The sequence below is a fragment of the Rhincodon typus genome, chromosome 8, assembly GCF_021869965.1.
Source record: "Rhincodon typus isolate 14 chromosome 8, sRhiTyp1.1, whole genome shotgun sequence".
In the NCBI taxonomy this organism is placed as follows: Eukaryota; Metazoa; Chordata; class Chondrichthyes; order Orectolobiformes; family Rhincodontidae; genus Rhincodon; species Rhincodon typus.
The window spans coordinates 67,350,860-67,373,472 of record NC_063339.1 but is presented as its reverse complement, the minus strand read 5'-3'; positions in this window follow the sequence as shown (position 1 = coordinate 67,373,472).

The window sequence follows — 22,613 nt, the reverse complement described above, 5'->3', positions numbered from 1 at the left end:
CAGGGCTACTTGTGACTTCCAACAGCTTGTCATGGGCTGCACAAGGATGTCCCAGCTGACAAAGGCTGGGTAGGCTGGCACTTTTTTCACTGAAGCGACCTTATCAAAGTTTGTAAGATAATGAGAGGTATAGATAGAGCTAGTTATCTTTTCCCTAGTATGGGAGATTTCAAGACTAGGGGCACAATTTTCAGGGGAGACGAGAGTGATTTAAGAAAAGACATGGGGGAAAATTGTTTACGCAGCGGGTGGTTCATTTGTGGAATGAACTTCTTGAGAAAGTAGTGGATGTGGGCACATTACTACATTTAAAAGACATTTGAATAAATACACGAATAGGAAAGATTTGGAAGGATATGGACCAAGAGCAGATAAAGTAGGGCTAGTTTAGTTTGAGATCATGTTTGTCATGGACTAGTTGGATCACAGGGTCTGCTTTCATGCCGTATGACTATGACATGGAGATATCTACAGTGGAGTCCTGAATAAAGAGGGGAGGCAGGGCTTATGTTGGGTAGGGTTCCATAAACAAACAATACTTCCACAACGGTTAAGAGTTGCTCAGAAAAGAAACATTTTGTAGAAGCTTTTCATCTTGCACTCATCAGGACAATTCACAAGAAATACCAAGGTAAAGGGAAAATACACAGCATGAGAAGAGAATGTTGATTGGTTAGCAAGACGACTCTGGTAGTGGGAATGCCATAGATAACATACCAGTTAGATGCTGACTGACAGTTAAACTATGAAGTTTTAGAGTTACAGAATCATACAGCACGGAAACATTATCTTATGGTCCTTCGGTCCAACTCATCCATGCCAACTGGACGTCCCATTGTTTAAATTTAAAACAGGCCGATCGACTCCGAGTAGTCAAGGCCTTATGCTATGAATAAGCCAGAGAACGGCCATAACTTATTCTGCTGAGTTGAAGCACATGCAGTGTTTCTTTGTTTCTGGATTTTCCAGCATGCGCAAATAATAATGCATTGCAGCCCTAACTAAGATTTTTTTTTACATAAAAAAGCTGACGTTCATTTGGTTATTGAGACCTGTTAACATTTAAAAATTCTTCTTTTTTGCCCTGCCAAAAAGTGACTTTGCAGTGCAAAGAAAGACGCTAAAAAATTATATTTCAAGAGAGCTGCCCAAGAAACCCCAGTGTGTAAACAGTAGACCTGAGCCCTAGATCTGGGGTGCAGTGGTAGGGTCCACAAAGGCTGGAAAGTGAAGGAAAAGAGAAAACAAGAGCTTATGCTTAATAACCATTGTTGAACAATCCCTGCGCAAAGTCCACATGCAAAGTAAAAGTAAAGACAAAAAAGGGGAGAGCTATAATATCCCACATGTACATAATCCTGTCCTACACTTACTATCATAGTTAACACATGAATACTTGTCACATGGGTATGAAAATGGGGAGTGAACATGCTCATGGAACGAGCTGTCTAACTGCTATCTGCAGCTAACATCTCGGTCAACTTGTCTTCTACATTTCTTTTCCCTCACCAGATCTATACAATAAAAGAATTAAAGTTCGCAGTTGTTGTTATATGGGTAATATCAGCCTCCTCGTAATCTCAGAAAAGCATTGTTGTTGAAACTTGATCACATTTTAGAATTCTCTCTTTATTAAAGAGACTTTGTGATGCAGTGAATTACACCAAAAATTTTAAAATGTTGCGGTGCTATAAAAGTGCTGACTTGGAGAGAGAATATTTTTGCTGCAGTTAACTGCGGGTACAAAAGGAGTTCCTGGATGTTGTGATTTAAACAGCCACAAATATACAGTATGAGTTGTCACACTAAAAACTGGAACTGGCAGGTTTTTGGATATTGAATTTTTCAACTCAAACTGGTGTCCTTTCCATAAGTGCACCCCACAGCTGATGACAATGGCCAGACACGAAAAGGGACCATTTCAGGTTCCTTCTTCCCTTTTCTCTGCAGCATAAGAGCAGGTGGCAAAGGCATTCAAAAGAAGGAGATGATGGGTTGATGCAAGGAATTGAAACGCACCTACAGATCTAATGTAATTGGGGAAAATCTCACTTAGCTCCATGTCACAGTAGCTGCCAACAATCTCGGTAATTCACAATGGTGGACAAATATTTGCTCTAGAATTGGAAACACTCATTTCGTCAGGCTTATACTGTGAGGAATTACTACGCCACTTTCTGATTTTCTACTGAGACGAGACAAAAACAGTTCCTCAACACGAAGAAGGCAGAATGAACTTGTTTTAATTTGCTTGCTGGAATCAACAAATCATTGACAACCTAATCCTAAATAGACCCTACGTTATATTGCTGGTACCATGCGGTAACAACTGGGCTGAGTACCTGGGATAACCATCTTCTTTATTGTAGACAACTGTAAGAAACCAGAGAGTCACAGAAGGACTTGAAATGAAGCAAGTTTAGGAACATTTAATCTGAAATGCATACACCACATGGGATACTGCCAGAAACTATTAAAAGAATGAAATCACTGAACAGAACATTTAGTGATTCATAATTAAAAAGGAACCAGTCTAGACTGGGTGGGCAACCAAGAAAGAGAGGACAGAATTCTTTTTTTGGATTCTGTGTCCCGGTTTTTTTTGCAAAGGTTTGCAGAATAAATCCGATGTGAGGCTGCAGAATGACACTGGGTCATTTGCGATAGTCACATCACTAAAGAGAACAACAACACAGTCTACCTGTCACGGGGGTGAATTTCGATTCTTTGACAAGCCCGCTCGAGGACCAGAAAATCAAAAAGATAATCTGCAAAAGGTGAAGGTTACAATCAGCCATTACATTGCAGCAACTGATAAAGCTGTAATGGCAAGATCAGAACAGTTCTTTTCCGCTATCCTGATCATGACCAGAGCAATAAATCCTGACTATACTGAAAGACTGCCAAAATCTCCACAGCCTGCCTTGTGGTGTGCAGATTTTCAAACTTATGAGCAGAGTGAAACAGGGTAGTGGTGATAGGAAATGATACAGATTGCCACCTCTCTCTCTCCGTCCCATCCTCCTCTCGAACTCAGATCGATCCCAGCTTAGGCAACACACTTTAGTTCATTGTGATTCTTTACCTTTGGGTCACATTTGCTCACACAGGACATGGCAATTCAGTAAAACACTGGGTCCCATTGTTAGCACTGCTTCAGCAGCCTGCCTCAGCTGTATCACATCAGAAATTCAGCTGTCTGAAAGGCAGCAGAGCATTCACTTAAACCAGGCATACTCTGTGAGCTGGACTGGAGCCAGCCATGACATATTTTGATGCATTAACTTCTTTTCAGCCAATAATAGCATCAGAAGCCAGTCCATGAAAGGCGAAAAAAAAAAATCGAGTTATTAATGTTTAAATTCTGATACGTAACAGATCTGCTATATTTCATTCTTAACTGAGCTGCTGTTGTTTTAAGCTTATTCTCCTACTTTTTCTAAACGTTACATTTCCAACCTGCCTGAGGATGCTCAGCCAACTCCCATATCCCAATGGCAAAGGCATCTTCAACATTTTTCCCGGTGAGAACTCCCAGACTGGTTGGCATGGATTTTAGCACAAAACTGCTTGCTCTCTCTCAAAACGGGATTTTTGTATACATTCACGAGACGAGGAACTGTGGACGTCGGAGATCTGAAACACACAGTGCCAGAGAAACTCAAGAGGTCTGGTAGCATCCGTGGGGAGAAAGCAGAGTCTGGTGACTCTTCATCAGAACTGATGGCAGCTAGAAAAAAAGTTGTATTATGTTGAAGATGGAGGATGGATTGGAGAGAACTTGAGTGGATAAATGGCGAGGCAGACACATCATCGATCATCCTAAACATTTAAAATTTTCACTACTGAAGCAAAGAGTCTGCGATGTAGGCAGGAAGTGATAGTGAGAGCTAAGACTAGGAGAGAATGGGTACGCAGTGCTTTTATATATATTATTATTATTATTATTATTATTATTATTATTATTATTAGATGCTGTGAGATAAACAACAATAATAATAGTAACAATAATAATAATAACAATAATAATAATAATAACAACAATAACAACAATAACAATAATATTCGGCCAGCCATGTTCTGAATGCAAGGTGACTTCAAAAAAAAACTGATCAAATTTAACTCTATGCCTACCATGCAATGTACAGTGTGAACCCGACAAGCACATTAAATCAGGTGCAAAGATTGGTCGTTCAAGCCTATTCGTTAAGATCAGGGCTGATCTGTTTCTCTTGCGAATTCCACATTCCAATCTAGCTTCAACAACCTTTGATTCCCTAGCCTAACAAGGAGCTATGGAGCTATCTGATGTCCTTCAGGGAAGGAAACTGCCATTCTTACCTGGTCTGGCCTACATGTAACTCCAGACCCACAGCAATGTGTTTGACTCTTAACTGCCCTCTGGGCAATTAGGAATGGACAGTAAATGCCTGGCTAGCTGGTGACACCCTCATCCCGTGAATGAATAAACAAAAAAAAAAAAAAAAGCCCCACCTTAAACATAGTCAATACCCCAACTCCACCGCCTCCTTGAGGCAGTGTTCCAAAGTTGCAGAGGCAAAAAAAAAATTCCATTGTACTATCCTTAGGTAGACCCTCTATTTTTAAAATACCATCCCCTAGCTCTGGACTGACCTGCACGAGGAAACAGCTTTTCCACATCCACCTTGTCAAGACCTTTCAAGATCTTAATACATGTCTTACAGAACTCAAGAAAGGTCCTAATCTCCCTCCCTGGGCTGATTCGAGTTAGTTCTCAGACAATCGTTCCCCGTTATTGGACAGTATAGTAAGGAAACAAGGTTAAAGCAAAAACTGGTTAGGACCCCTAACCTTAATCATTAACTAGTAATCCCTCCTGCCACAGTGACAAAAGGTAGAATCAGTACCAAGAGCTCCATTGTCACATGCCAACTGAGCTATAAGTGAAAAACAACCACTTGCACAATGGAGTACAAATCTGGTGCTACCAGCAAAATTGCACACCAGAATTAATTTGTTTTTACAGAATTGTTTATGACAAGAAATATTCAATGGGTGGGATCTGTCCAAAAGAGACAATATCCAAGCTTCCTGCTATCCATCTGGCACCTTGCTATTGATTGAAGAGATGGCATTACTAGCTCGGACAACATTTATTGCCCATCCTTAATTGCCCTTGAAAACGTGGCAGAGAGTGGCCTTCGTGAACCATTCTAGTCCATGTGGTGCAGACTGACTCACAATGCTGTTTGGAAATAAGTTCCAGGTCTCTGATCCAGCGACAGTGAAGAGAATGTGATAGATTTCCAAGACAAGATGATACATAAAACTTGGAAGGAAACTTGTATAATGTTCCCATGCAACTTGCCCTTCTAGATGGTGGAGTCACAGGTTTGGAAAATGCTTGACAAAGGAGACTTGGTGAGTTGCTGTAGACAATGCACACCACTGCTTCGGTGCTGTGGTAGAGAGAGTTTTAAATGTTTAGGGTGATCAATGAGGTGCCAACCAACTGGATGCTGTGTCCTGGATGTTTATTGAGCTTCAAGTATTTTCGAGGCTGCACTCATTCAGGCAAGGGGTCTACACGCCTGACCTGTGCCTTACAAACAGTGGACAGGCTTTGGGAAGTCAGGAGGGGAAATCACTTGCCATACTCTTACATCAACAGTATTAATAGGGTTGTTCAAAGTAAATCACAGAATCCCGACAGTGTGGAAGCAGGCCATTTGGCCCATCGAGTCCACCCCCCCACCCCACTCCAAAGAGCATCCCATCAAGACCCACCCTTTCCCTGTAACCATGCATTTCCCACGGTTAACCCACCTCGCCTACATTTTCCTGGATACTATGGACAATTTAGCGTGACCATTCCAAATAACCTGCACATCTTTGGACTGTGGGAGGAAACCAGATCTGGTCAATATCTGGTCGATGGTACTACCGGGATGTTGATGGCGGAGAACTGAACAATGGTAATGCTATTGAATGTCAACAAGGAGATGTTTCATTTCCCTTTTGTTGGAAATTTTTACTGGTGTCACACAAGTGGCAGGCAATGTTATTTGCTACTGATAAGCCCTTGCTGCACATGTGCACAGAATGTTAGAATCGTGGAGGAGCTAGCACAACACCCTGCATTGTAACCTTGCTGATGGCAGGAGGGTCCTTGCTGAAGCAGGCAAGATGGAAGCTACTCTGAGGAACTTCTTGCAGGTGGCATGATCACCATCCAACAACCAAAATTATCCTCAATGTTTGAAATGGCTGTATTCCAACAACTTCATTTTTGCTAGGGCTCCATGGTGCCGCACTGTGTCAAATGCTGTCTGATGTCATTTTCATCTCATTTCTGGAATTCAGCTCTTGTCCACATTTGGACCAAGGTCTGAAGTCAAGTTCCCCAATTACTGATTTAGATCAGTTTGATTTCCATTTTTGTTTTCTATTTACTAACATAATAACACATTTTTTTGATTTCTTGGCACTTAAGTAATAGACTTCATTGAATCCCTACAGTGTGGAAACAGGCCCTTCGGCCCAACAAGTCCACACTGACCCTCAGAGCATCCCACCCAGTCCCATCCCTCTATAAACCTACCTAATCTACACATCCCTGAACACTATGGGGCAATTTTAGCATCCACTTAGCCTGCACATCTTTGGCCTGTGGGAGGAAACCAGAGCACCCGGAGGAAATCCACACAGACATGGGGAGAATGTGCAAACTCCACAAAGACAGTCGCTCAAGAGTGGAATCGAACCCAGGCCTCTGGTACCATAAGGCAGCAGCGCCAACCACTGAGCCACCGTGCTGCCCCAAAGTAATGTGAACAGACACAAATATATATATGATATATGATATATATTTTTGAATCCTGAAACATATATCTGTAAATTTGGTCAGTGTTGATTGATCCAATTTAAAATTGAAACTATGAGACCAAGGAGGTGGGGTTTAGGAGATTGTTCCTTTTAAATGCAGAGAATCGTTGGTGTGTGGTGTATCTTGGCACACTGAATGGCTGATGCAGGAACCATTGCATCTTCTGATGGGAAAATTCGATAAATACATGAGAACTAAACCTCGTAGGATTAGTTATAAGTCACTGTTATGAAAGGGGCACTCTGCCAGCTCTTCGGTGTTGGAAATGTACTTGCTTTGCTAGTACACGTCAGGAGTTCTAATTCATAATTAAGCTCTTTTAAGCTTTTCACATGTGAACTGAATATCGAGCCTTTCACAAGTGCACACTTCTTAAAAAGGGCACAGAGGCCACTTGGCAAAAGAGGCCAGATACAAACCATTAAATTACATTATACCTCAGTAAGGGGTTCATAGGAACAACAGGGTTTCAATCAAATTAACCTTATTCAATCAGTACAACTTCACATCTTCGCATAACACTGAATAAATGTGCTACAATTCTCCGTAAGTGTTAATACTTCGTTCGGACTATCCTCCTGTGTTCTGAACTCATGAAGCTGACAACGTTTGTAACTGTAAGGAAATCAAACTGATTTCACAACCTTTGCAGAACCTGATTTGAATGCCTGTTCATTTATTCCCCACATTGTTCACAACCTGAAGGGGCAGAGGAACCTTACAAAACATCCAACACCCTAACAAAACTCTTCCACCAATACCCTACACCTTCAATTTTTGTTTCTATAAAAAAGGTTCATGTAGGCAAGCTTGTCAAACACCTGAGAATCCATATGCAGAAAACAATATTCATTCAGTCATTTCTTCAAAAATCTCTATTTTATGTGTGAAAACCCACCTTGCCCACTTTAAATTTATGCTGTCTGCATTATTATTCTAAATCCTCATTAACTCGATCTTGAATTATTATTCTGGAAGAGTCCTTCAAATAGTCTGCAGTTACGAGGTTATGCGTCTCATCATTCTCAACCAGAAATGTTTATTTACATACTCTTCACTCAAAATTTTCTTTGCTGTGCACAATTGGCTTTTAGCATTGTGTATGCCCCTTTAAGATTGCTGTGGGGTGTATCTTAAAGGGAACATTGGCCTACACACAGCTTGTTTGTACCCTGTGTAATACATTGCAGGCTGCTGCATGGTTACACATCTGCTCAGGTTAGGATACATGCTGGCAGTCCATTGTCTTATGAATCTCCAATATTGCAGATTTTCTCTGAGCCAATTCCTTCTCCATAGTTAGATCAAAATCCTCCTCTAATACATCTATGTTCTTACTCTGTCGTTTATGAATTTTGATATTTTTTCATTCTCCATAACTCAGTTCCCTTTCATCCTCAAATCGTCATATTCTCATGGTCCTTTAAATTCCAATTCTTCTACTTCTTTTTAAAAAAAGCTGTTCCTCTTTTATATATCAAGGTCAGAAGTCACACGACACCAGGTTATAGTCTAAGAGGTTTATATGAAATCACAAGCTTTCAGAGCGCTGCCACTTCATCAAGTGAAGTCACTTCAAATGACAAAGAAGCAGCGTTACGAAAGCTTATGATTTCAAATGAACCTGTTGTACTATAACCTGGTGTCATGTGATTTCTGACCTTGTCCACTCCAGTCCAACACTGGCATCTCTACATCATCATTTTACAATTTTCTTTTTCATTTCCTTGTAATTTCCCTTTTTACTGCCACATTACTCTTAATTCCACATGAGTTTGTTTAATATTTTGAGCCCGAGTTTTATTCATAATGCTTCTATTTTAAATTCCCATTTAGTCTATAATCATTAGTTTATCTCCGAATCATCATTCTTTCATGTACTGTTGTTGATTTATGGTAAAATATACGTTTATAAAGTCTCAAACGCTAACCTGTGTTAGAGGATAATTGAAATGGTGATTCTGCTTTCTCTCTACAGATGTTGCCAGACCTGCTGATTTTCTCCAACAATTTCTGTTTTTGTTTCTGTATATGAGGATTCCTCACAGCTGACTTGCCACTTTGTCTGAATTAGGTTGGCAGTTTCCAGTGGAGTTCTGCATATTTGACAGTTACATTCTGAACATAGGACAGAAAATAATGCAGTCACTATTTCCAAATTATTAAATTCGCTTGGTAAATTGGTTCTATTTCAACTCCCAGATTTTGAGGAAAAATGGTGCTATCAGTGAGAGTTAGCTAGTAGTATCAGATAGAGAGACTGATAATATGGGAGCATAAACAACATTCAAAATAAAACAAAAGCAGTTTGAAAGCTTCACTGCCAGTGGAAAGTTAATATTGTAGCAGAATTGGTGGAGCACTTTTAATGAGATTTATTTATTGAGGACTAGTTGCACACAACAGTATTGTTCAGCAGTCTCGCATTTCTCTCAAAATGGTTCACAATTTTCTACTGACGCATGGCCTGTTACATTTAGAAACAATTGCACCATTTCCCTTGGTACTCATCCACTCTCTACATACATTCAATATCTTACTAAACCCATAAACATTATCTGTTCCAATGCTGCAATATACTTTGTTAATAACATTGCCACTCCAGAACTCTTTTCTCTCCATCATTATGTTAGGATTCCCACATCTAAACAAACTTGTAATACCCCACCATGCTATTACTATGTGCTTCTTCATTAGTAAAGCTCCCAAATCTCCAAATTTTGTTTCAGTGCTTTCTGCAATCCCATATTTTATTTTGTTTAACATTCATTTCTCAAGCAAACCCACTCAGCGAATTCCTGCACTGATCTGTCACTTTTTCCATTCTCTGTCTGTGGGATGCCCATCTCGAGTTTGCATTCCAGGAAGATTTCAGCTTCCTTTGTGTGAGAGATTGCCTGTCCTAGGGCCCTTGTCAAACACAGAGGCACTGAGCCAGAGACACAATTCTCTTGTGCACTAAATTAAACTGGCTGAAGGGAGTGTGGGCACATACGCATGAGGCGGAAAGTGAGCAGTAAGTGTGGTGTGGATTGGGGCTTGGAGAAAAATGTAAAGGAACAGGAGTAGGAGAACAACACCCCATCTATCAACCCTGCCTGTGTCATTCAAAGCGGCTACAGCTGATCTCGGCTTTAATTCCATTCTCCCATCCATTCCCTATATTCCTCAATGCCCTGAAAGACCAAAAATCTCTTTACCTCAAATTTGGATATATTTAATGATAGGGCATCCACATCTTCTTGGGGTAGAGAATTCCAAAGATTCAAACCCTTTGAGTGAAGAAATCTGTCCTCATCTCAGCCGTAAATGAGCATCCCTTAACCTGAAATGGCAGCCCTTGGTCCTGAACTTCTCAGCAAGGGGAAATCGTTTGCTGTAGTGTGATGCTAACTTTGTGTTCCTGTGTATTACACCAGTCTCCCTGAACATCAACAATTTAGTACGTTTAAAAAGTTTCCTTTAAAACATTCTGCTTTTCTGCACTTAGGACCAAAGTAAATAACCGCACACTTGCATGTTATGTATAGTCAGAGTAATATAGCATGGAAACAGGCCCTTCAGCCCAAACTGGTCCACGCTGGCCACGGCGCCCACTCAGCTAGTTAAATGTTTCCCAGCTTCACTTTTCAACGGTTCTGACTCAGACAAAGAACAGAAGCTCGTTTATAATTATGTTTAAAATCAGGAAGAACATCAATGAATGCTGGACATTTGCTATCAAATCAGAGACCAGTGTCAAACTGTGATCTGTCCCTGACTCAAAGTAATGCATTGGCCACTTTGCTGCTACTCAACCCATTTATACCTCGTTGCTGCATTTTTATGGCATGCATTCCAACTCGGTTTTGTATCATGAAACTCAAGAGATATTACTATCCACCTTAGTCCCTAATATAAACTGTAAGCCACACAGACTCCAGCATTGATCCTTGTGCAAAGGATAGGATCCCGTGCATTAACGTATGTAGCTTCCATATTTATATGGAATGTGCCACTATGAGCCTGACTGAAAATTGGCTTTCACCATAATTCATCATACACTTAGATAGGATTATTTAGCAAATGCCAAGTCACATAATCACATCTAATGTTGAACACTGTGTTGTGAGGTTTGCAAGTGCGGCTGTGATTGAGTATAATAAGTGCTTTGATAGACATTCCGTCTACCATATAAATGAGTACCACGCTATATGAATTTCATCAATTTCCTTTAGGGAAGGAAACTGCTATCCCTACCTGGTCTGGCCTACATGTGACTCCAGACACACAGCAAAGGGGTTGACTTTTAACTGCCCTCTGGGCAATTAGGGATGGGCAATTAATCCTGGTCTGAACAGCAATGCCCTCATCATTTGAATGAATAAAAAGAATTTCCCCTGTCTCAGCTTCTAAGTTTCCTTTAATGTTTAAATACTTGCAAAAGCTCTCACATCTTACAATAGAGTCCTCAGCCCAAACATCTGCAGCTGCTTCAATGATTTTCCTTCCATCATAAGGTCAGAAGTGGGATGTTCACTGATGATTGACAACGTTGAGTCCCATTCGTGATTCCTCAGGTGCTGAAGCAGTCCAAGTCTACATGCAGCAAGACCCGGACAAAATCCAGGCTTGGGTAAGTGCTATTCATGCTATGCAAATACCAGGTAATGACCATCTCCCACAAAAGGAGAATTTAACCATCATCTTTGAGGTTCAAAGGCATTCCCATTGCTGAATCAACCATCCTGTCCTCTTCCACAACCATCACTACCACCACCCCTGCAGCATTTAGTTCACCTCCTGTCTCCCCATTCCCCAGCCACCATCTACAAGGCACAAGTCAGGGATGTGACTGAATGCTCTCCATTTGCCTGGATGAGCTCCAGAAACACTCAAGGAGCTTGACGCTATCAGGACAAAGCAGCCTGCTTGATTGGCATCATCCTTTTGCCAATGATGTGCACAGAAGTCATGAGTACCACCTGCAAGATTGCGATAAATCATCAAAGTTCCTCTGACAGCACATTACAAACCTGCAACATCAACCACATCGCAGACAAGGGCAGCAAATACCTGACCCAGGCACCAAAGACCACGTACCATGAATAAATAAATAAATAATTTTATATTCCTAGGTACTTTCTATTTTGTCTTTGTTGTCAATTGTTTGGCAACCCTTTTCTGGTCTCTTTAAAACAAACCGCCAATCAGATTTACTATTTATGCCAACATCAGAAGCCTCTTCTTTTATCTAATACTACACTTAACCACCTTAGTAAACCACAAATGGATCTTCATTGCTGTGCCTTTTTCCCCAATGGAATGGAAATTTTAGTCTATTTACCCAGTCCACTTGAGCCAAATCTCCCCTTATACCTCAAATTTAAAACCAAGAACTGCGGATGCTGGAAATCTGAAACAAAACCAGAAACTGCTGGAGAAACTCAGCATGTCTGGAAGCATCAGTGGAAAGAAAGCAGAGTCAATATTTGGGGTCCAGTGACCCTTCTTCAGAACGCTTCTGTTAAAAACTTGACTCTGCTTTCTCTCCACAGATGCTGCCAAATCTGTTAAGTTTCTCCAGCAATTTCTGTTTTTGTCTCTCCTTATACCTCTGTAATTGGTTAGTGTAAGTTTGAGGTAGAGATCTCAATGAGGTTAGGCACGGAGAATAATGAAATATACATTTGGGTTGAACAGACCAAGCTCTGATGCCTCATCTGGAAAAATAGGTTGAAGGCTCATTAAAGAAAATGCTCACACTTGAAGAATGGCCAGTTACAAGAGAAAGATAACTAAACACCGCTGAGACCGACTCCAAGAATAACTTAGAAATTTTAGGAAAATTGGGAATAACCGAAGATATTCAAATCATGATTGATGCAATGCAAAACAGTGCAGCGAATGCAAGCATCCTAAAAAAAAACAAAAAGTTGCAACTCGGAATATATTATCTTTATTAAAAGCTCAGAGTGTCCAAAAAGAGAGTCAGGTTTTCTGATGACTGATAACTGTGAAGTGAGAATTCTGAAATGAGACACATTTCTCCATATGTTGCCATTGCTAATTCCCAAGAACAAAAATGTCCTTTAATTTACATCCGGGATGAATCACAGCAGATTGTTTAAAGCAGTTCTGAAATGGAACATTTGATCCTGACTTGCTGTGTTCATTTCATGTAGTGAATTCAAAGGCCTGAAGGCATCAATAAAAATAATTGCTACAAACGCACAGGAGCGGTAATAAGCTTGCATTAGCACTTTATGAACCAGTCATCAGGCAAAGAGCCCTTGAGAAGCCTTATGAATTAGACACTACGCCAATCTTAAATTAACATACTGAGCTGGAGATATTTCAGCTGCAATGTATTAGCACAACATCCAAGGCGTTTGGACTGCCAGTCAAAACAATTCCTCTCAAACATTCAAACGCTTGCCATAGCATGTACCTATATGTAGGTCGTTCTTCTTTAAACATAAAAGAATTTATGCCGAGATCCAAACCCCACATTTTGTTGGATTCCTCGTGCTTTCAATCGAACAAATACTCTTTTGTTGGCAGGTACTCATTTAAGAGACAGTGAACCTGGGCAGAGTGTTGCCAACACTTCATACTATTCAGGGTAACTTATGACTCACCAGTGAAAGTGTCTGATTGTATGTCGTAATTCTGCTTGATGACCAATTATCAAATTTGAGCCATTAATGTTTTAATTTTCTTCTCTCTGTGTGCATGTGGTTACTTCCCTGCTGAGGTAGCGACAGTGTCAGCATTTAAACCCTCAGTAATGAATGTGAGTGTAGTACTCCCATCTCCAGATTCCTTCCCTTTCAATATTATAGTCATTAACCCTTTGATCCTTTGGCCCTTGCAAATCACCTCATCTCTCCATCAAAACGCTTACAACGTTGCATCAGATCCTAAATCGGTGTTCATTTTTCCAACATCTCGTGTTTCGATCCTTCCAATTGGAATTCTATCATTGGTTTAAGATTTTTTCGATGTTATGGCAATCACAAATGACATTCCATAGCTTACTTGTACAGAAGCTGAATATTGCTGAAAAGTGAGACGTGTTGCAAAGCGTTCCAGTTTGCACTCATGAGGACAAATGCAAGAATGTCAAATTTCAAACAACCCCAACAATCTCTAAGGTTTTTAAGAGTAGATCTGTAGCTTGGATTGTGGATGTTGTAGTTGGTTGGCTCGTGCTGGTTGGTTGGTAAGTTGGCTCGGATTCACTAAATTGTTGCCACGATGAAATCAACAGGAAACTATAGGCTCACTAAACTCCCAGGGGTTTCTTTTTTCAAAAAAAAAAAGACACACAGCTTGTACATATTTCTTTGATTTGTACAGGATGCATACCAGTCTACAAATACACGCTCCCTCTAGCAAGTGGAAAGGAACCACTGTATGACCTCAATTGATTAGTTTAAAATTGTTTGCTAGTATGGCTATTAGTACATGCAGGATTGTTCAGCAACTGCTACCTAATTGCAAAATCACATCTAAACAGGAGATGTTTTGAGTTTTGCCAGTGCTGATGGGTTGAGCCTGGCCTGTACTGTATGTATTTTAAACAAGTGCATCAAACAGCACATTCCTTTGATCAGCCAATAACCATAATTAAAAAGAGCATAAGTAAAAAGAGCAGGGGCCTTTTAGAATTAGTTGGGATTGAGGATCCCATATTTCTTGTTACTTTCGTCATTGGGATGTGCACCTTTATTCTGTCATATAAATTGTTTGATGTTTTACTATTCTCCCATTTGTTCTCATGAGTGCAAGATGCCTCTGTTTTCAGCAATATTCAAATGAGTTTGAGGTATTGCTCCATTTGCCTCTCTGTGATCTCTCTGCTGACCTTGACATAGTTGACTATACCATCCTTCTCCAACACCTTAACCTCAGTGCTCAAATTTAGTGAAACTGCTCTCACTTAGTTTGACTATCAAATTATAGCCAAAGTACCTTCATTAGAGTTGTATTCCCATCCCCTCTCTTCTGCCTCTGGAGTCCTTCTAGAATCTATCATTGGTCCCTTGCTCTTCCTTATACCCACCACCTTATAACATCAGTTCAAGTTCTGTGTTTATCAGCAAACTCTAATTCTCTCAATTGCTTCATCACCTACATCCACTTCTGCACCATTGCTCAGCTCTACACCTGCTCAGACAAAATAAAGACCTGTGGATGCTGGAGGTCCGAAACAAACGCAAACAGAAATTGCTGGAGAGACTCGGCAGGTCAGGGTGGCATTTGTGTAGAGAAAAACAGAGTTAACATTTTGACCAGCAATCTTTCATCACAAATGGAAACTGACTGTGTCTTCAGTCACTGAGGACTGTTGCTTTGGAATTCCCTCTAAATCCCATCCATCAGTCGTCTTCACTTCCTTAAAACCTACCTTTCTGACCAAGCCGGTGGTCACATCCCTGAATATTTCCTACTTGGGTTCAAAGTTTTCTTACGTTTGCGAACTGCCCTCACGGCTTTGTTATTTTTTTTTAAAACAATGAAATGAGAATTCTTGAGATAACACAGTGTGGAGCTGGAGGAACACAGCAGGCCAGGCAGCATCAGAGGAGCAGGAAAGCTGACGTTTTGGGTCGGGACCCTTCGTCAGAAAAAAAAATCTGACTCCAGCATCGGCAGTTCTTACTATCTCTGAATGAGAATTCATGATCTGTTTGTGTGACAGAGAGACCGAGAGGGAAAATGAGGATGGGAGGGAGGAAGAAAAAAAGAGAAAGAGACATAGAGAAGGACAGGAACGGACAGAGTGACAGAGGGGAAAGAGAGGGAGGGATGGACAGAGCGAGAGTGAGCAACAGAGAAAGAGAGTGACAGACACACACACACACACACACACACACACACACACAGAGAAGTGACATTCAGCTGATTACTTCTACTAAATGTTGATATGCAGTAACTGATATAAGGAATACTGCAATTATCCTCCTCCTCCTCTCCCACCCTCTCCAGATGTACAACATTCACAGGATTACTAGAGGATTATTGAGAACCAATTAGCAGTTAAAGAAACAGAAAACTGTACATCACAGTTTCAGACAATGGTTCAGAGGGATATTGAGAGTTTCAAAATGCATCTGGCCTCCCTTTGGCACATGAAGTTCAACCACAATGCACACTAAAGATCCCAGCAATTGACAGCAAACTGAGCAGCGGTCTGCAAGAACAGCATAAAGCCCAGGTCAAGGACTGCTAGCTACTAGCACTAATCTCACAAACATGACATTGGAATACTAGGGAGAGTGAGACAAGCACCACAAATGTACGATTCCAAACAAGGTCACCCCAATATTAAATTTGGCTTTTTTTCCTCACCCACCCACTTTTGGCTGTTGATCACCTTGCCAGGGGATTTTTCATATTTTCTCGTGGAAAATGAATGATCTAATCTTCCTGCTATTCCAATGAAATGGAAATTTAGTGGACCTGTTATCTACATGTCATGGATTCAAAGTCCCACTCCAAGGCTTGAACCCTAAATTTCTTATCAGCGACTTGATATTTCACATCCACCAGCTGAGACCTAAATGAGGCCAGACCTGAATGTTCTAGACATTCGGTGAATTTATATATCCCACTCCAATGAAGGAGGTGTTGCATAAGCCTTCCTTCAACCATCTGCACCAGTCTTTCTCAGATAAACACAAATAAGCAGAACGCAAACAACTTGTCTCACTGTAGTTTCAAAGTGCACAAAAAATAAAATTTTACATTCCCAGAGACAACTAAAGAAAAATGCACTGCCATATACAAACTCACAAGGTCGCGCCTTCACAAAAAGACATGCATATTTTAGTTTGGGATCGAGGGAAACAGTGCTTAAACAAAGATCTGTGATTATTATGCTGTGCTGTCTTCATTTTTCATCATGACACCTTTCTAAACACAATCATAATTTATTTGTGAAACTCACAACACAAGATATAAGGTTAAGATGAGAGTGTGATCAGACAACACTTGCCAAACAATTCCGAATGTGACAAGAATTACCAGCAGCCAATTTCTGACCATCAGTCAGGCATGCAGCAGGGTTCGCTTATGCTTATTTGAAGTGTTGTGACTTTAAGAGGTTATTTTGTCCTTTTTTAAAGAAGAGACGGATTTAACAGGCGGTCGTGAACAGTCTGTAAGGAAGTAAAAAGTTTGAGGCGCCTTGGTTCTTTCTTAAAAAAAAAAAAAAAGAGTTGGAACAACAGAAGCAGCCTGAACGGGTGTGGTCAAGCTCCCACAGACCCAGGATCTTTAGTTTTAGCTTTCAGTTCTTGTTTGGGAGTCTGGAAGAAGTGGATGCTACTTTTACCCTCTCTCGGTTACAGCCAAAAGCTGTAAGGGGTCTAGATTATCTTCTGAACATTTTGAGGGAGTTTGGTCTGATCCATAACAGAAGTGAAGTATATTCATCCACAGGGACCTTTTTTCTGTGATGAAAAAAGAACATGCCCACACTTAGTGTCACACTTCCGTGAAACAGATGCCGAGGGATCGATAGTTCTCTGGTACATTCCCATGGCAAAAGCTCAACCAGTTGGAGTGTACTTGCCAATGAGTACGCACCCTGTCATCATTGCTGCACCCCTTTGAAGTTTGACGTAATTGCATCTATCCTGATGCACAACAAAATGCTTCAAAGGAATGTCTTTCTTTTTAAAAGAGTCGTAGAAGTTAACAGCACAGAGAAAAAAGGTTCTTCAGCCAATTGAGTCTATGCCATCAAAAGCAACCACCTAACTATTATAATCTCATTTTCCATTACTTGGCCCATTGCCTTGGCATCCCAAATTAACATCCTAGATATGACTTAAAAGTTATGAGAGTTTCTGCCTCTACCATGAGTTCCCAGTTTCTAACCACCCTCACATTTTTCCTCACATCCCCGCTAAACCTTCTGCCCCCTTCCCTTAAACCTGCGCCCCCACTCATCGATATCCCCTTGATGGAGTTAACACTCCTTCTGGTCTCCCCTGTCTATGCGCCTCAATTTTATATGTCTAAATCACGTCCCCACTCTCAATCTCCACCGCTCTGAGGAAAACAATCCCAGTCCGTCGAATCTCTCTTCCGAACTGAAACTCTGCAGGCCAGGCAATATCCTCTCCGGTGCTATCACACAAGTGCAATTTCAGGCAACCCTCAATTTATGTGCAAAAGGAAGGAAATTCAGCTCTGTACATGTAGACTGAAGCTGATGAAGTCTCTGAATGCTGGAGTCTAGATGCCCACGTCATAATAGAACGCCTTTAAAATGGTTGAAGCAGGACATCTTGCACTGACTGCACTATCCAAGGGTAAATTTGTCCCCACCAGTAGAAAGCACCACTAGTTTCTGATATTATAGAAACTTTGCAGATGCACTTGTCAACACGTGAGGCTACACCCGTTCCCCCTGCCCCTCAATACCTCTTCCCCAAAAGAGATGAAGCGAAAACTCCATTTGACTCCATGTATCAATGGGCAGGGAGAACCAAACTGATTTTGGTATGGATGATTCCATTTTAATGTTTCCTCTAGTGGTACTGTGGTAACATGATCCAGATAACCAAACTGCTAAGGCTTTAGAAACTTGTTATTGTAGCTCCACGGGCTATTCAGGCCTCCTTAACTTGCTTGCAAATGAGTAGAAAAAGAGAGATTAAAAAAGAAGTTCAATAAATCTGGACTTAAAAATTTTTCTCCGAGGGGATGGAGTTTAACAACAGGGAGGTTATGCTGCAGCTGTATAGTGAGGTCGCACCTGGAGTACTGCGTACAGTTTTGGTCTCCTTACCCGAGAAAGGACGTACTGGCACTGGAGGGCGTGCAGAGGAGGTTCACTAGGTTGATGGGGGTTAGTTTATGAGGAAAGATTGAGCAGACTGGGGCTATACTCATTGGAATTCAGAAGAATGAGGGAGGGATCCTATCAAAACATAAAATTATGAAGGGAATAGAAAAAAAAAATAGAAGCAGGGAGGAGGTTTCCACTGGCTGGCGAAACTAGAACTAGGGGGCATGGCCCCAAAATAAGGGGAAGCAGGTTTAGGACCGAGTTGAGCAGGATCTTCTTCTCCCAAAGGGGTGTGAATCTGTGGAATTCCCTGCCCAGTGAAACAGGTGAGGCTGCCTCGCTGAATGATCTTGAGGCAAAAACAGAAAGATTTTACAACAGTAAAGGAATTAAGGGTTATGGGGTAAGTGGAGCTGAATCCACGAAAAGATCAGCCATGATCTTATGGAATGGCAGAGCAGACTCAACGGGCTAGATAGCTTCCTCCTGCTCCTATTTCTGATGTTTTTTTTAACGGATTAAGCGAAGGAGAGGGGAAAACGGAGCAGGGAGTCGTGCTCACACTAGATTACACAAGATCTCTTAATGAATTTTATTAAGGTCCAAGAGCATCTGAGATACACATAGCCCTCTGGGCTTTTAAGGAGAGCATGTTATGGAAAGTCATGGTGCAGAAGAGCAAAGGAACTTCCCCATCAATAAACCCACGTGCTGAACAGAAGCAAAACATTGTGGATGTTAGTAATCTGAAACAAACATTGAGAGGGCTGAAGGAACTCTGCAGGTCTGGCAGCATCTGTGGAGAGAGAAACAGATGGCTCTAACCCGGTGTGACTTTTCTTCATGTTCTGAGGAAGGTATACCAGACCCAAAATGTTCACTCTATTTCTTTCCACAGATGCTGTCAGACCCTCCGAGTTTCTCCAGCCTTCTGTGTTTGACACTAATGCTCAGCTCGGCCTGGGCAAACCGTGGAAAGCAGAGATTAGAAGGCAAGCGCTTGGAAATGAAGTTTTTATTTAGAATTATTACATAGCAGTGATTTAACCCACGCCGCTGGGTTTAAGAACAGCACAGTTGTCTGACAGAAAGTAGATACAATTCCAATGTTGTGAGAGAGGGAAGGAAGAACGAATGGAATCAAATGCATTTCAATGGGAAAAAAGTGAATTCAATAAGAACTAACTAAATCAACAAGATGTTGGGAAGGAGATGACCCAGTGATATTATTGCTGGGCTGTTAATGCTCTGGGGATCCAGGCTGAAATCCCACCACTAGAATTAAAAGTCTAATGATGACCGTGAATCTATTGTTGACTGTCAGGAAAAACCCATCTGGTTTACTAACGTCCTTTAGGGAAGGAAACTGCCATCCTTACCTGGTCTGATCTACATGTGACTCCAGACTCACGGCAATGTGGTTGACTCAAAGTGCCCTCCGGGCAACAAATGGTGGCCCAGCCAGCAATGCCTTCATCTCATGAATGAACTTTTAAAAAAAAAAGTGCTCACACTGCATTGTTCTCTCTGATGTATCTCGACTCAGAGTTGGGGAGTGGCACCGATGGTCACCATATCAAAAATTCAGCTGGCGTAGTAACATTACAATCTGGTCGTATTCGTCAGACTCACAATGCAGGTCGTGCTCGCACTGAAGCAGAAAAAGTGATGCAATTAGATAAACACAAAAAAAAGTGTTTATTTCATAGAACATTTGAAACTTCCAGGCTTCATGGCTAGACTTTACTCAAGAGATTCTTTTGGTGACTGAAGATTTAGTCAGATTTGACATTTGTGCTTACACTGCCCACCAAAGGCACCGTTTCAGCACGTTGTTGCACACTAATGGAAAGAAAACACCACTAGCCCTCTGAAGAGCAGGTCAGCAGTGCTCAGAACGGTGCTCAGTCTGAAACTGGAAAATAGATTTATACTAATGTAAGGACAAAGCCAGGCTGTAATGTGTACACTCGCACACCAACGCAATTAAAGACCATTCACACAGCCTGATCCTTTTCATCAAGTACACGTGAAGAGCAACAGCAAGGAACACAAATTAAAGTACTGTACTCTGCATTTATTTTTAACATAAATGAACTCGTTCTGAATGCTGCTCTTAGGACAAGTACCCCTTTGTACAAGAGACGCAGGTCTGGAAGAGGTAATAGTGTATTCAGTGCAAACAATACAGTGGCGTGAATAGCTTTATTCTTCAAGGGAAGAATCAGGGTCAGGGTGGGGGTGGGAAGGGAAATAAAAAGACTAAGCTTTTTGCCTGCCCAGTTAAGTGATTGATGAATTGATGTAAGCACATGTCATTTGGCCGATAACATTCATTCACTGATGTCAAGGATCAGTGGAAGGTCACTCTCATTAAGAAAGCGAGCTTGTTTTTTTATATATATGTCTCTGTATAATTATGACAAGCTAATGATAACTTGCACAATTGAGCCAGTCAGGACTGCGTGCTATATGCACTCGCTCTGGAGACTGCGGTTACTCAGAAATCACTTGCCAGTGTAGAAGCCAGTTTTCTGCAGAGTGCAATTTTACAATAAATTAGAAGTAATAGCACCTTCAGCTCAAAGAACAATTTTGTAAGTGACAGTGGAAGCAAGATGATCACATTCTGATCTCGATGGAATATAGTACAATAATCATCTGGGTTTCCTCTCCCTCTCAATAACCGAGTGCCACATCATATCCAAGAGCCAGCCCACACCACGCTAGCCGCCATTTTGCTTTTTAGTCACTCAGGGACGAGCGCTGCTGTGACCACACTAACTGCCCTCAGGAAGGTAATAGTGAGCCACCTTCACGAATAAAACCGATTACCCTTCGAAATAGTCAAGCAAGACAATCAAGGGGCACTCACATTTCCATCGCTCTAAAGTAACATGTAGACCTGACCATGCAAGAACAGCACATTTCCTACAGTGAAGGACATTATAAAACCAGATGGTCTTTCCCCAACGAGTCAGTGGTTCCTCAGGTTCAACGTTACTGTCACTCTCTCTTTACCCCAGAACTGTGTCAGCTACAATGACGGAATTCAAAATGTATAAATTGCCAGATTATTAGGCCACGTCTCTAGATTACTTGTCTCCACACTTTGCCACTACGTTACAATAACCCTGTTGGAAACCACATTAAATCTGCATGAAAGTGGACACAATACATCTCAAAATCTCAACTTGAAGTCTTCATTTGACATTAGGGAGAGGCTACATTTAATATCCATTAATATTTATTTCTTTCCACAAGATAAAGTCACCATAGTCTTATCAGGCTGTAGGGCTGCTCTCTCAGAGAGAGATCATTGATGGTGGTTTAACCTGGGGGTCACCACACCTCGGGCATGGGGAGAGACTCCTCCATAGCAACAATGCAGGAATTGAACCCACACTGTTGGCATTACTCTGCATTGCAGACCAGTATTTACTTCTGTATATCGGAAGCTGAGGAGGAGGCTACAACAATTTGCATTTCGAGTCTGATGCTCATTTGGCCAAGTCACTCTTTCTCATGCCACAAATCAAAGGATCCAGTGATCTGGGGAACTTCCTACGTTGTCCTTCACAAAAAAAAGGCCACTGAACATTTACGGTAAAACCTGTCAACTTCTGCTATTTGAATACTACATCGGATGACAGAAAGTTTTATCTTTTAAGCAGCATTCTTGTCAGGAACTGGACAGAAACCACGTTATATAAAAAAAAAGACTCTGAACAGTTTGTGGGAAGCAGGGAAAGACCAAGAAAAACAACTTGGTCACTCTTCCACACAGACCTTCACCCCAACCTTTCAAACCACTTGGTTTCTTCAGGCGTTAAGAGGATTCTTGCTGCAGTTCTGCAGCTCCATGGAGTTAGGCCCGGCATGGAGTTAGGCCCGGCATGGAGTTAGGCCCGGCATGGAGTTAGGCCCGGCATGGAGTTAGGCCCGGCATGGAGTTAGGCC